General features: G+C 35.7%; 1 protein-coding gene and 1 pseudogene across 5 annotated transcripts in view; one reads left to right on the top strand and one right to left on the bottom strand.

Annotated features, from left to right (window-relative positions):
• Nucleotides 1–12,329, top strand: part of CFAP47 (cilia and flagella associated protein 47) — a 513,403-nt gene that overhangs the window by 90,866 nt on the left and 410,208 nt on the right. The gene's annotated exons all lie outside the window — the stretch shown is intronic.
• LOC144307639 (procathepsin L-like) lies at nucleotides 8,845–10,662 on the bottom strand (annotated as a pseudogene).

Below are 12,329 nucleotides of genomic sequence, written 5' to 3'. Positions count from 1 at the left end.
TTGTCCTCTATTGATATGCATTATTTTGATTGATTTCTATGTGTTAAACCAACTTTACATTTCTGGGATAAATCCTACTTGATCATTATACTTGGAGTATAATCTTTTTTACATATTACTGCATCCAATTTCCTTTGTATTTTCTTTTTTTTTTTAAATTTTTATTTATTTATGATAGTCACAGAGAGAGAGAGAGAGAGAGAGGCAGAGACACAGGCAGAGGGAGAAGCAGGCTCCATGCACCGGGAGCCCGATGTGGGACTCGATCCTGGGTCTCCAGGATCACGCCCTGGGCCAAAGGCAGGCGCCAAACCGCTGCGCCACCCAGGGATCCCTCCTTTGTATTTTCTTGAGGGGTTTTGCATCTATGCTCATAAGGAATATTGATCTGTAGTTTCCTTCCTTCAAATGTCTTTGTTTGGTTTTGGTATCAGGGTAATATTGACTTAGAATGAGGTGAGAAGTGTCCTCTCTTCTATTTTTGAAAGAATTTATGAAGGATTGTATTGTAAATCTTTTTAAATTTTGTGCTATATTTCACCATTGAAATCATCTGGTCTTTGGCTTTCTTTTGTCATATTTATTTTAAACTACTAAGTCAATCTATTTGCTTGTTATGGATCTATTCAAATTTTTTTCTTTTAAAAATTATAATCCTTGGGGATCCCTGGGTGGCGCAGCGGTTTGGCGCCTGCCTTTGGCCCAGGGCGCGATCCTGGAGATCCGGGATCAAATCCCACGTCAGGCTCCCGGTGCATGGAGCCTGCTTCTCCCTCTGTCTGTGTCTCTGCCTCTCTCTCTCTCTCTCTATGTGACTATCATAAATAAATTTAAAAAAAAAATTATAATCCTTTAATTGATAATTATATAGTACTTAGACTTTATAAAGTACTCATATATCTAATATCACTTTAGTTCCATGTGAATCCAATAAGACCAGCATTAATACCTTAGATTTTTCTCCCCTTTTCTTTCTTTCTTTTTTTTTTTTTTTTTAAGATTTTATTTATTTATTCATGACAGACACAAAGAAGCAGAGAGAAGCAGAAACATGGACAGAGGGAGAAGCAGGCTTCCTGTAGGGAGTCCCGCTGCAGAACTCAATCCCATGACCCCAGGATCATGCCCTAAGCCGAGGCAGATGCTCAACCACTGAGCCACCCAGGCGCCTCCTCCCCCTTTTTCCAGTCATAGAAGTCGATGCACAATGAAGCTAACTGACTTGTCAAGGCTACCTGCTGGTGAATTGTACAGCTTGAATAATACAATGTTACGTCCTCAACCTCCTGAACCACTGGACCCTAATGATACCATGTTAGGAATCCATACATGATGAAGAATAGTACATATTCCTTTAGCCAATAGACACAAAACTTTTGTATCTATTCTTTAGGTTTATTAACTTTTTTCCTAGTCATAAGCACTCAAAATCTTCAATTTCATAAAGTTACACTCATCTGAATTTCAATTACCACTTTACATGGTCTCTCTTCTGTTCCATTTTCCATATTCATAGGAAGAAATTACTTCCTTCTGGGATTAAATTTATTTGGAAGATAATTTCTAGATGCTTAACTCATTATATCTACAAGGGTATCTATAGAAGCAAATAAAGTAAGAACCCATAATACAATGGAAAAAAAGAAAAGAAATTGACGTTTGTCAGGAATTTGTAGAATGTTGGGAAATGCTATCTTAAATATACATGTGTACAAGACAACTCAAAAAATTAATATCATGTCATTAGAGGTGGCATTATTTGATACAAAATATCTGTCATCCCAGTTGTTAAGCATGAGTAGCAATTCTGTGTCAGATCAAATCATGGACAGACTTTAAAAAGTTTTTTGCATATATTCCTCTTCCTAAAAATATATAGCATCCAGAGCAAAAGGAGAGTTTCTCTTGTTTCTCATTCTTAAATTCTTTATTAGTATTACCTCTTAGACTTCATTTACAGATTTCATATGAGTTTCCTCTGACTTATGTTCCACTTTGGATGGAGCCCATTTAATGTTGTTTCATTTCCTATTGTTCATTCTAAAATGACATGATGTTTCTTTAGTATTTATGTTTTCTCTCGGGAACTTTCTGTTTTGCTGTAATCAGTTCTCTGGCTTCCCTTAGAAAACTAAGGTCAATGGGTCTCTCCTACTTTCCCTGCTCCCTTTTATCTATATCTTAATAGTGGTTTCTAATACTTCTTCCAGGCAAGCTTCCCTGTTTTTTTTTTAAATTGAGATATAATTGACATATAACTTATATTAGTTTCAGGTGTACAACATAATGATTTAATATGTGTGTATATTGTGAAATGATTACCACAATAGGTTTAGTTAACATCTGTGACCTCATGTAGCTGGTTTTTTCTTGTGATAAGATCTACTATCTTAAAAAAAAAAAAGATCTATCTTAGCAACTTTGAAGGATAACAATATAGTATTATTAACTATAGTCACCATCTGTACATTGTATCCCCAGGACTTATAACTGGAAGTTTGTATTTTTTGAACAATTTCACTCATTTAATGGTTGAAAGTGGTCAAATTTTCTGTTTCTTCTTTAGAAATTTTATCAAAGTTATCTAATTTGTTGGCATACAGTTATTCATGGTGTTCTTTTATTATTTTTATTTCTGAAGGATAGGAAATAATGTTCTTTCTTTCTGACTTTATTTTATTTTAAAATTGAGTCATCTCTCTTTTCATCTTGGTCAGCCTATCTAACTGTTTTGCCGTTTTATTGATATTTTTAAGATTTAATTTTTGGTATAGTTGATTTTCTATACTGTTTTTGATTATTTCATATATTTCCCCTTTGTTGTTTATTGTTTACTTCCTTCTGCTTACTTTGAGTTTAGTTTGCTTTGCTTTTTATTTTACCTTGTCTTTTTTTAAGGTGGAAGGTAAGGCTATTGAATTGAGATCTTATTTTTTTATATAGGTTTTAAAGCTATACTTTTCCCTTTAAGCATTGTTTTACCTGTATTCAAAAGTTTTGGTCTGTTGTGTTTAATTTCTGTTCAGCAAAGAGTTTTGCAATTTCTTTTTTTTTTTTTAATTTTATGTATTTATTCATGAGAGACACAGAGAGAGGCAGAGACACAGGCCAAGGGAGAAGAAGGCTCCCTGCAAGGAGCCCAACACGGGACTTGATCCTGGATCCCAGGATCACGCCCTGGGCCAAAGGCAGATGCTCAACCACTGAGCCACCCAGGCATCCCAAGTTTTGCAATTTCTTACATAAGTTTTTTCTTTGATCCATTTGTTATTTAGGATGTGTTGTTTAATTGCTACCTATTTGTGAATTTGCCAAATTTCCTTCTTTTATTGATTTCTAATATAATCCCATTGCAATTGGAGGCTATATTTTGTATTATTTAAATAAATTTAAATTTATTGAAGCTTGTTTTATTACAATCTATATAGATTATTTAGCTATGTTGAGGTAAATCTAAAACTACTACTGAGTTGAAAATGATTGCATCTGGATTTGTATGTGTGTTTGTGCATGTATGTGTATTTGTATGTGTGTAAGTATATGATAGTGGAGGGAACAGAATGCTAATTTCTAAAATAAGCTATGTGGGATTATTTTGGTTTTATTTTTGCAAATCTGTACTCTTGTCATTTTGATAAAGACAATAACTCACAATAAAAAATAATCCTTTTGTGACAGGTTAATATTTTGAAGGATTATGTCTTTCTCCTAGTCAATGCCTGCATTTTGTATGTACATAGAAGCAAACACACACATACACACACAGAGATATTCTTCAATAAGAAACTAAGGGAAAGAAGAGAAAGAAGCAAATAATTTTGTATAGTAATTCAATCTATACATTTTCAAGTATGTTAAGATTAGTTTGTAAGCTTTCTTAATTAGTCTATGTTGTGATTTTATATTTTTATATAGTGGAAATATATAATTTGGTTTTTCTAAATCTTTTTAAAATTTTATTTATTTATTTATTTATTTATTTATTTATTATAGACATAGAGAGAGAGAGAGGCAGAGACACAGGAAGAGGGAGAAGCAGGCTCCATGCCGGGAGCCCGACTGGGACTCGATCCCGGGACTCCAGGATCGTGCCCTGGGCCAAAGGCAGGTGCCAAACCGCCGAGCCATCCAGGGATCCCCTATAATTTGGTTTTTATGTTATCATTCATCCACAGAATTTTAACTTGAGGGTCACTAAAAATTAGAAAAAGTACGTAATCCAATTTAAATTTGTTATATGACTTTTTTAGGAGGATTCATATGTAATTTGGTATTTTCATCTTTTGAGTTCAATTCCTGTTTAACATTGTCAACAATTAAAAACTTTGAGGTATTCCTCTGTTTGAATGACACCAACTAGGAAAGTAATTAGTGTAGCACATATCACAAAACTTTCCAAGATTTCCCTCTTCATTAGATAGCTCAGGGTTTCACAGTGACAGCCCTCATTTCCTTTTCTCTCTCTGTGTCACTGAGTTTCTGTATAAGTGTTAAATCTTATATTCTTTCAGTTCTGTTGAGAGGATAAGATGTGGGTGGAGAAATCATGAACCTCTGAATTTTGCATTCTGAATAATTACAGGGCTACTTTAGGTACAAACTCATTTTATGTAAATTGTCTGTGAAGATGTGAGTTATGAGAAAGCAAGTCTAGTATAATTTCCCACATACACGCAATTGGCAATTAGAGAAGGCAGAGAATGAATCTCTGCTCTGTGAATTCAGCACACAGTTTTAGAAAATATATATGTTTTGAGAGGAAAGAAGGTCTCACATTTAAAATCAAAGAGATAGTTAAGGGCTGAGATAAGTATATCAAATTATCTTGAGAATTACCAACGTTATCATCTACAACATCAGACATTCTCAAATGAAGCCCACAGTCATGCTTTGTGTTAAGCCTCTCTCACCACTCCCATCTTCTGCTCCTATCATCCCTGACTTGGGACCAAGTGCTAGATCCAGTGGCAGTCAAGATTCAGTACTCAGTGACTGTCAGAATTTTAACCCATCATGATCACACTTTACCTCAATCATCCCTCCAAGTGGATCTCTCTGTGAATAGATTCTCACCCCCACTAGCTCTGAGCTCCCTCACATTTGGCTTTTTTCCCCTTCCTATTTGCCCTCTAGGATCCCTATATTTACATGTCTTCAGTGGTTTTTCGAGCTTCCTTTCCCTTCATAGTTTCTTCATATGATGAACATGGCTCTCTTTAGGGCACTGCTTCTTATGTAGCCTTTCCTTTGGATCTGGGTGTGGCTCTAGAGGTGATGTTTTCTGGAAGTCTTGCTCCCTGGGTGGATTTTTCTAGATGGTCTTTATCTGTTAAAAATGGCTGCTTCTTTGAACTTCATATTATAGGAGTTTACCATTTTCCCTTACTCAGAGTAGTAATCTCTGGACATTGCTACCAGCCAGTCTCATTGTATAGTCTATACTCTACTCCTCTAATTTTCTGAGTGATTTCAGTATTCATATGGAGATCCATCCAGAACCCTGGCCTCCCATTTCCTTGTCTTCAGGTTTCCATTGGTCCCTTCTTCCATTCCCCTCAGCTTCTTCCATTGGGAATCCACTTCCATCCATTCCAGTCAGATGAGGATGATGGTTTGGGAAATATATTTGACTTTAAAATATATATTTATATTATATGAAAAAAACCTAGAACTTAAAGAATAAGATAGTAACCTAAAGATAATATAAATACCATTAAAATACATATGATAGTAAGTATTGATTTATATTAATATTCAAAGAAAAAAAACATAAACCAGAAGAGGAAACAAAGAAATGGGACAAAAATGTAACTAGTTACTGATGATTAATAATGACAAATTCTAGGGGAAATAAAGTCAAGCAAAATTGTTTTAAGGACTGATATATGAAACCAGGTAGTATTTATACACGAAATATATCTTTATTCAATTTACTCCTTGACATCTGTGTATTGGTGTCATTGCAGAAATAGAATATCATGGGAATGAGTTGCTTGCTCTGATTTGTCAAAATAAATGAAACATTCATGAAAATAAAACAGGCTATAGTATTTTCTTGCTTCTATAATTCTGTTAGGAGAACAGTCTATTTTAAAAAGATTCTGTGACCAGAGATGGAATTCTCAGTGGTATGGCCAGTGTCTCAGTCTATTCAGGTGCTATAACAAGGTACCACAGACTGAGTAGTTTGTAAACAACAAAAATTTATTTATCACAGTTTTGGAGTCTGGAAGTCCAGGATCATGGCACCAGCATGGTAGAGGAAGGTCCTCTTCTGGATTATAGAATCTTTGACATGTGCTCACATGGTGGAAGGAGTTAGGGATTTCCAGCGGTCTCTTTTATAAGGCACTAATCCCAATCATGCGGGCTCCTCACTCATGGCTAAGGACCTCACGAAGGCCCTACCTCCCAATACTATTATCTTTGGGGGTTAGGATTTTTACCTTTGATTGACTTCTCCCTCCTTTATTTTTAAGAAATAATTTATTGAGAGGAAATTTATATAACAAAATTAACCATTTTTAAAGTAAACAATTCAGTGGCATTTAGTGCCTTTACAGTATGGTATAACCATTCCTTCTGTCCCATTTCAAAACATTTCAAACACTACAAAGCACAACCCTTAACTTATTAAAGCAGTTTCTCCTCACCTCTCTTTCCACTAGCCACTGACAGCCACCAATCTGTATTCAATCTCTCTGGATCTATCTCTTCTGGATTATTTCATATGAAAGGAATTATACAATATGTGGCCATTTGCATGTGGGTTTTTTCACTTAGCACAATGTTTTGGGTTTTCATTTTTATTGTGGTAGAAAAAAACATGTAACATAAAATTTGACGACTATCTTAAGTGCTAAATTGTATCCATGTTGTGAAAGATCTCTAGAGCTTTTTCATCTTGCAGATCTGAAACTCTATACCCATTTAAAAATACCTCCCTTTTGCCGTTTTCCTCCAAACCTGGGCAACCACCATTCTACTTTATGTTTCTATAAAATTGACTACTTTAGATGCCTCATATATGTGAGAGAGTAGTATTCGTCTTTTGGTGACTGAATTATTTCACTTAGCATAATGTCCTCAAAAGATCAGGGGCAGCCCGGGTGGCTCAGCGGTTTAGCGCCACCTTCAGCCCAGGGCCTGATCCTGGAGACCCAGGATCGAGTCCCGCGTCGGGCTTCCTGCATGGATCCTGCTTCTCCCTCTGCCTGTGCCTCTGCCTCTCTCTCTCTCTCTCTCTCTCCCTCTCTGTGTCTCTCATGAATAAATAAATAAGACCTTAAAAGAAAAACAAGATCATTCACATAGCATATGACAGGATTTCCTTTATTCTTAAGCCAAAGCAATATTTATACTAGATTTTGTTTATCCATTCATCTGTCTATGGACATTTGTTTTGCATCTACCTCTCAGCTATTTTAAATAGTGCTATTATGGAAATGGATCTACAAATATCTCTTCAAGACCCTGCTTTCAGATCTTTTAAATATATACCTACAAATGAGATTGATAGATTAAATGGTAACTCTATTTTTAATTTCTTAAAGAACCTCCATACTGTTTTCCATATGGCTAGCACTGTTTTACTCTCCCACCAATACTGTACAGTTGTTCCAGTTTCTCCACATTTACACCAACACTTACTATTTTCTGGATTTTTGATCACAGCCATGATAATGGGTGTGAGGTGATATCTTATTGTGATTTTGATTTGCATTCCTCTGATAATTAGTGTTATAAAGTATCTTTTCATATACTTGTTGGCCATCTGTATATCATCTTTGGGGAAATACCCACTCAAGTCCTTTGCCCTTTTTAAAATCAAATGATTATTTTCTTGTTGTTGAGCTATAGTTCTTTATATATTCTGGTCATCAGTCCTTTATCAAATGTATGGTTCGCAAATACTTTCATTTCACAGGTTGCCTTTTCACTCTGTTGATTGTTTACTTTGATGAACAGATATTTTGTGTTGGATATAGTCTCTTTCGTCTATTTTTCTTTTGTTGCCTGTACTTTCATGTCATATATAAGAAATAATTGCCAATTCTAATGTTATAAATTTTTCCCCTAGGTTTTCTTCTTCAAGTTTTATAGTTTTAGGTCTATGTTTAGGTTTTTAATCCATTTTGAGTCAATTTGGTGTGTGGAATGAGATAAGGGCCTGGTGCCCTTATAAAAAATTAATTGCCTGTAGATGTATGTCTTGTTTCTGGACACTCTATTCCAGTTGTCTACATGTTTACTCTTATGCCAGTATCATACTGTTTTGATTACTGTAGCTTTATAATAAGTTTTGAAATTGAGAAGTATGAGTTTTCCACCTTCATCCTTTTTCCAGGTTGTTTCGGCTATTTGGAGCCTTACTATTATGAATTAAATGGTTAGCCTATCCAGTTTTGCAAAAATGGCCATCGGAATTCTGATAGGGATTGCTATGAATTGTAGATTGTTTAGTACTGACATCTGAACAATACTAAATTTTTCAATCAATGAACATTGGATGTCTTTCCATTTTTGTAGAACTTCTTTTATTTCTTTCAACAATATTTTGCAGTTTTCATTGTACAAGTTTGTCAGAACTTGGACACATTTCTAGAAATTTTCTTCTTTTGGATTTTATTTTTAAAATTAATTTATTAGAGAGAAAATGAGAGAGAGAGTGAGCAAACATGTATGAACAGGGGGAGGGGCAGAGGGAAAAGGGGAGAAGTAGGCTTATGTGTTGAGTGTGGAGCCCCAGATGGGACTTGATCTGATGACTCTGAGATCATGACCTAAGCCAAAATCCAAAATCAGATGCCTAACTGACTGAGCCACCAAGGCACCTCTTGCATCTTATTTTATTTTATTTTATTTCTTTACATATTGAATTAAAATTTATTTCAAAAGGTAAAGTTTTATATATCCTTTGAAAAAATGAGAAGTCCAAAGTCTTAGAATTAAGTAATGAGCCTTCAACATTATAAAGCCATATATAACAGTAACTAAAGTAGTGGTAATGTTTTACCCTGATAAAAATGTCACAGAATTCGAATCACAACTTGGATCCTCAATGATTCAAGTGTCTTATCCTACACAATAAGGGTTTGGTCAGTTTTAAGATAAAATTCCTCCCGATATGCTGTCCTCAAGTCCTCTAATCTTGTGGTCCATCAGCTCACACAGTGGGATAGCTGGCTGCTGTGGCAATTCCACAGTGGTTGTTCTGGCCTTTGGCCGTTTTTACGTAGCCATTCCAGCCCCATTCTGTACCCCAACTGTTCTTGACAATCCAAAGTTTATTATTTGAATCTGTTCCTTCAAAGCCATAGCCAACCACACCATAACACCATGATCTAGATCTTTGCTGCTGCAGTCTGAATCAAAATAAATGCCTGATTTGTAGAACTGGAAAGACTGATGGCCTGCATCAATAACAATGGAGATGGGCCCTAGAGTTGCCACTGCCTTCATTAGGACCTTCTCCCGTTTAGGGATGTCCAAGAAGCCAGTGTCATTGCAGCAGAACACTCAGGCTTGTAGTTATAGGTATCTGTGTCCCTTCCAAGATACAGATAACATTCCTCTGAGTCCAGGCCTCCATTGTCCTTAACATACTGGAAGGCGTTATCCATGAGGCCACCATTGCAGCCCTTGTTGCCTTGAGCCTGATAGCAGTCCACCAAGTTCTGCTCACTCAGTGGCACAAGTTTTTTTTTTTTTAATTCTTTTTTTTAATTTATTTTTTATTGGTGTTCAATTTGCCAACATATAGAATAACACCCAGTGCTCATCCCATCAAGTGCCCCCCTCAGTGCCCGTCACCCAGTCACCCCCACCCCCCGCCCACCTCCCTTTCTACCACCCATTGTTCGTTTCCCAGAGTTAGGAGTCTCTCATGTTCTGTCTCCCTTTCTGATATTTCCCACTCATTTTTTCTCCTTTCCCCTTTATTCCCTTTCACTATTTTTAATATTCCCCAAATGAATGAGACCATATAATGTTTGTCCTTCTCCGATTGACTTACTTCACTCAGCATAATATCCTCTGAGTCCATCCACATCAAAGTAAATGGTGGGTATTTGTCATTTCTAATGGCTGAGGAATATTCCATTGTATACATAGACCACATCTTCTTTATCCATTCATCTTTCAATGGACACCGAGGTTCCTTCTCAGTGGCACAAGTTTGCCTGTTTTCTGGAACATCTGTCCTTTGAGGTCACCAGTTGCACTAAAAGCCCAACAAGAACCACAGTGACCTTGATTCTTCACAGGAGTTACGTAGCCTTTCTCTCTCCAGTCCACAGATTTGGGGATCTCAGCAAAGAGAGGTTCTTGGAACACTTTCCCTTTCTTGTGCTTCTGGTTTTGAAAGCCATTCATCACCTGCCTGAATTCTTCATTGGTCATGTAACCAAAGGCATTCATTGCCATTGTGAAGCCATGTTTCCCTTGGCTATATTCCCGATTATGCAGTTCAATCATTTTCATATTCTTCTCCCACACTGCTCTCCTCCATCCTTCTTCATTCATGGCATATAATCTGTGCATTGCCTTCCACTGGTACCATTGTGCATTTAAGCTTTGATCAAGTTTTGGAGCTGCTGAGACTATTCCCTGCAAAGGGCAGTCAAGAAGAGTGAAGGATTCATGTTTCAAAAACCTGCGGCGTCCACAACTGTACAGGCGCACCCCACCAATCGCCGAGGCCCAGAAGTCTGTTGCATCTTATTTTAAATGAAACTGTCTACTTATTTTATTTTTCAGAATTCATTGATGGTGTGTAGGAACATTTGATTTTTGTTTGTTGACCTTGTATGTTGCAATTTTCCTGAATTCATTTATTAGCTCTAGCACTTTCTTTGGGATTCTTTGTGAATTTCTCTATGCAGGATCATTTCATTTATAATTAGATACAGTCCTAATCTTTCTTTTCCAGTCCAAATGCCTTGTATCCTACCCAAAGGTAAGGAATTAGCATTAACTTCTTTTCATTTCATTTGTTTTAAAAATTATAGAGAACACATATCACCTTCCCTAAATTTTTATTTTACCAGTTTGCAGTCAACCTTTACCCCAGTTCCAGTTCATGACAAACACTGATCTCATTTTGTTTGTATAACTTTGCCTTTTCACTCATACATCATATTAAATGAAGTATTAAGATAGGTTGCCTTTTCAGCCTGGCTTCTCTTACTTAGAATAATGCATTTGATATTCATCCATATTATTATGTGGAACACTGGTACATTACATTTCATTGTTGAAAAGTATTCTTTTGTGTGGATTTACCAAAGTCTGTTGTCCATTCACTGTTTGGAGGGAATTTGAGTTGTTTTCAGGTTTTTGTAATTATGCATAAGACCACTATAAATATTTACATGCAAGTGTTTATTTCTCTTTGGTAACCTAGAATTAGGAATTGTGGGCCTTATGTTCAGTCCATATCTAATTTTCTAAGAAAGTGGAAAACTATTTTCCATAATTACTATGAAATTGTGCATCCTATCAACAATGTATAAATGGTTGAGGTGCTCACATCTTTATCACATCTTGGTAATGCCATTTTCGTTTAAGCCATTGTGATAGGTATAAAGTATTCTCTCCTGTGAATCAATTTACATATCCCTAATGTGTGATGATATTAAACATTTTTTTCTTGTGGTAATGTGTCATATGTATATTTTCTCAGTTGTTTTTTCATATCTTTTACTTAGTTTTTCATTAGAAACTTTGCTTTTTACTGATCCCTGTGTGTTCTTTTAAATATTTTGGATATAAGTTGGATTTTTTTTATCAAAAATGTCTTTTTGGCTTCTATTTATTAAGCATTATATTTAACAGAAAAGATATTTTTAACTTTGACAAAATATAATTTAATCATTTTTTCTTTTGTGGATGATTTAGTAGTGTATTTAAGAAATTTTTGCCAGGATCCCTGGGTGGCGCAGCGGTTTAGCGCCTGCCCTTGGCCCAGGGCGCGATCCTGGAGACCCGGGATCGAATCCCACATCGGGCTCCCGGTGCATGGAGCTTGCTTCTCCCTCTGCCTATGTCTCTGCCTCTCTCTCTCTCTCTCTGTGACTATCATAAAAAAAAAAAAAAAAAAAAAAAAAATTTTAAAAGAAATCTTTGCCTAACCAATGATTACAAAGATTTTTCACCTAAATGGTTTATAGTTTTAGGTTTTATATTTAGGTCTTTGGACCATTTTGAATCAATAGGAACTATTTTAAAATTTGTTTTTATTTTTAAGAATTATTTTTAAACTCATGAAAAATAAAACAGGTCTTGGTTTTTTTGAAAAAAAAAAGTACTTTAACCATCACAAGATAATT

Source organism: Canis aureus, chromosome X (assembly GCF_053574225.1).
Source record: "Canis aureus isolate CA01 chromosome X, VMU_Caureus_v.1.0, whole genome shotgun sequence".
In the NCBI taxonomy this organism is placed as follows: Eukaryota; Metazoa; Chordata; class Mammalia; order Carnivora; family Canidae; genus Canis; species Canis aureus.
This window is presented reverse-complemented; position numbering and strand designations above follow the sequence as displayed.